Here is a 4,367-nt window from a genome sequence, read left to right on the forward strand (position 1 = left end):
TATGGCACGAACGTCTTCCCAAGGGGAACAAGTGCCCGACCAGTTTCGAGGAGGCGAAGAAAATAATGTGTCCTTTGGATTTACTGAACGTGAAATACCATGTGCGCATGAACAATTGCATCATTTATCGGGACAAGCATGCGGAGTCTACCATATGTCCGGTGTGCGGCGTCAGTCGGTACAAGAAAGCTACTCGAAAAGTGGTGTGGTACTTTCCGATCACTCCTCATCTGCAGCGGTATTTCGTGGACCCTAAGGTAGCAAAGCTCCTGCGTTGGCACGCGGATAGGGAGGAGAAGAAGCGAGAAGATGACGGAAATGATCCGGAGATAAATAAAAGAGACAAGATGTTGAGTCGCCCTAAGGATGCGAGCCAGTGGCAAGTGTTGAACTTTGAATACCCAGCATTTGGGGACGATCCAAGGAATATCATGCTGGGCACGAGCACCAATGAAGTCAATCTGTTTGGCAGCCAGAGAAGCACACATAACACCTGGCCTGTGTTTGTGTGGATGTACATTCACGTGAGTGTGCTAATTAAAGGGCCGAAACAACCAGGGAATGACATCAATCTGTATCTGGGGCTGCTGAAAGAGGAGCTAGACACGCTGTGGAAAATGCCAGCCAATACGTGGGATGCTGTAGAGAAAGAATATTTCCCTATGAGAGCCGCACTGCTCACGACGGTGCACGACCATCTCGGTTACGGATATGTCGCGGGGCAGGTGGTCCACGGATTTTATTGATGCATCAGGTGCATGGATGACACAACGTATCGCCAGCTAGATAGAGATCCCGGGTCTTTGAAAACCGTGTTCATGGGACATCGAAGGTGGCTTTGCGATGATGACTCATGGAGAAAACGCAAGGACCTGTTCGATGGTGAAACCGAACCCCGAAGAAGCCCGCATACGAGGAGCGGCGAGGAAATAGACGAGCTGTTGAAAAATTGGAAAGAGTGCCCACCGCCGGGAAAGGCGCCAGAGCCGCTGCTGAAGGTATGGAAAATGAGGTCTGTTTTCTGTGACTTGCCGTACTAGAAGATCCTTCGTGTGCCTCACAGCTTTGATGTCATGCATATCATGAAGAACGTGTCCGAGAGTCTGCTTGGTACCCTGCTCAACATGCCAGAGAGGACCAAAGATGGGCTGAAAGCAAGGGCAGACTTGAAATCAATGGGCATCAGGGAGGAGCTTCACGCTAATAATGATGATGATGATGATGATGATGATGAGGCGAAGGACACGGAAAGTCATCGCAAAGGAAAAAAGGCCAAGAAGATCGGAGATGACTTCCCTCTCGCATGCTTCACTCTAAGTCAGGAGGAGATCGATCACTTTTTCACCTGCCTCGTAGGAGTAAAACTTCCTTATGGTTACGCGGGGAAGATAAGCAGATACCTAGACTCAGCGAAGCAGAAGTTCAGCAGGATGAAGTATCACGACTGTCACGTGCTGATGACACAGATACTTCCAGTTGCAATCTGTGGGATCATGGATGCGCACGTCTGTGAAATGCTATTTGGTCTATGCCACTTTTTCGACGTCATCTCTTGGAAGTCGGTTGGCATGAGGCAACTCAGAAGGCTACAGGAAGAGATCGTGGTGATACTATGCAAGCTTGAGATGTACTTCCCGCCCGCATTCTTCGACGTTATGGTGCATCTGCTGGTCCATATCATGGAGGATATCATCCAACTCGGGCCGGCGTTCCTGCACAGCATGATGTCGTTCGAAAAGATGAATGGTGTTCTCAAAGGATACGTTCGCAACATGTCACATCCAGAGGGAAGCATAGCCAGGGGCTTTCTAACCGAAGAGTGCATCTCCTACTGCACGAATTATCTAGGCATCGAGAACCCCGTTGGTCTGCCCGTCAACAGGCACCTTGGCAGGCTCGCTGGATAGCGTCACCGTGAGGGTCACCGCGAAATGCATGTCGACTTCGAGGGTCGACTCGCCGACATTGAAAGAGCAAACCTAGTCACGCTACAACACATAGACGTGGTCGATCCTTGGGTGGTAGAACACAAAACCTTTATTGAGAAGACGTACAATGACCGAGGCCAACAGAGGACGGATGGAGATATAATCAAAGAGCACAACTCATGTTTCGCGCGTTGGTCCAAGGAGAAGCTTCTGTCATACCCTTTACATGAGGATTCTTCCGCGGAAGAACAACTCATATTCACCTTGTCACAGGGCGCCGAGCACAACCTGATGATGTATGAGTCATACGATATCAATGGCTACACATTCTACACCGAGGGAAAGGACATGAAGAGCGATGGTTATCAGAACTCCGGGGTAACGATGGAATCCTACACCAGTAACGACGAGGACAGATACTACGGAAGGATCGAGGAGATCTGGGAGCTGAGTTACACTGGAGAGAAGGCCCTGATGTTCCATGTCAGATGGGCCAAGAGTGTCCTAACAGAAGACCGGTATTTCACCACAATGGTTATACCCGAAGCCAAATCCAAGACCTCGGGCGCAAACGTCACCGCGAAAAATGAGCCATGGGTACTGGCTTCCCAAGTGGACCAATGCTTTTTCATTACCGACCCGTCAAAGCCCAGTCGTATTGTCGTGAGGAGAGGCAAAAGGAAGATCATCGGAATGGATGGAGTCGCCAATGAGCAAGACTTCGACAAGTACGGCGACCCGAAGATGGAACATGACGACGACGATGAAGTACCAGCATACACCACAAGAAGAAGTAGGACCACCCTACCTAAAGGACGTCTGTTCAAGAGAAGAACTCCATTTGCAAAAAATAAGGGCAAGAATATTGTGAACAGATAGCTAGCTAAGATCGATTGTATTTAAATTGTAGCCTTCATTTCTCGATTGAATTTTGACATATTGAAATAATATTTCTTCTGTCCCCATGAAATGGTATTGAATTTCTAACTCACAAAAAGTATTGAATTTGTTAATATTTTTTGAACTCATGAATATTTTTAAATTTCATGGGCACTTTTTGAATTCATGAATATTTTTCCAAATTTGATGATATTTTTTCATATTCATAAATGTTTTACCAATTCACAAACGAATGCAACTAAAAATCCAAAAAAAATATTGATGATATTTTTAAATAACATATTTGATGATATTTTTTCATATTCATAAATATTTTGAAATAACAAATTTGATGATATTTTTTCACATTCATAAATTTTTTCAAATTTGATTGTCATTTTCTAAAAAATTATTAGATGCAACTAAAAAATTTTACTAATGGCGCACCAGGAGAAGGTGCGCCATTGCTATCAATGTACTTATGGTGCATCCCTAGGAGGTGCGCCACTGGTATACCAATTTTTATGAAGAATTTTCAAATATTTTCAAATAACAAATTTGATGATATTTTCAAATAACAAATTTGATGATATTTTTTCATATTCATAAATATTTTCATATTCATAATTTTTTTCAAATAACAAATAAAAAGTTATTAGACGCAACTAAAAAAATTTACTTATGGTGCACCCCTCGGTGGTGCGCCATTGCTATGGATATACTTATGGCGCACCCCTGGGAGGTGCGCCATTGCTAACCTTCCCCCCTCTATCCCTTTCGCCCTCGCCCCCCGCGCCAGATCCCCCTCCATCTCCCAGGGGGATCTATGGTGACAATCTCTAATGAAGCGTTGTTGGGCCTTGATGGAAATTAATCTTCTCAGTTGCAAGGCAAGATTCAAAAGTACGATTTGATCATTCTGCTTGACTCGAGCAGTAGTTGTAGTTTTGTAAGTGAAGACCTAGCTCACATTTTCCGGCCTGTCGAGGCCATGGACGTGCACAGGCACGGTGCCTAGCCACACTGTATCTTCTTTACTTATCACGAATCCACGAGATCACAACCCTCGTTTTATTGGACCTTCTATTTCTACTTAGGTTTTAGTTCCCTTATACAAAATTGGTTTCCATTTTAACTTATTTTTATTTGAACTTATTAAAAACAATATAGTTTCTGAATATATAATGAACGTTTTACTTCACATATTGTGGACAATTAATTTAAAAAAAATCTACACTAACCTCTTAAAGTACAAGATGATTATTTGCACAACATGCTTAGTACAAGATAACAAATAAAAAATTATTAGACGCAACTAAAAAAAAGTTACTTATGGTACACCCCTAGGTGGTGCGCCATCGCTATGGATATACTTATGGCGCACCCCTGGGAGGTGCGCCATTGCTAACCATCCCCCCTCTATCCCTTTCCCCCTCGCCCCCTGCGCCAGATCCCCCTCCATCTCGATCGCGCGCTATCCCCCCTCGCCAGATCCCCCTCGCCGCCGACGACCCCCTGCACCCTCCCCTGCTCCACCGCCGCAGACGACCCCCCGCACCC

Source organism: Triticum dicoccoides, chromosome 1B (assembly GCF_002162155.2).
Source record: "Triticum dicoccoides isolate Atlit2015 ecotype Zavitan chromosome 1B, WEW_v2.0, whole genome shotgun sequence".
Taxonomy (NCBI): domain Eukaryota; kingdom Viridiplantae; phylum Streptophyta; class Magnoliopsida; order Poales; family Poaceae; genus Triticum; species Triticum dicoccoides.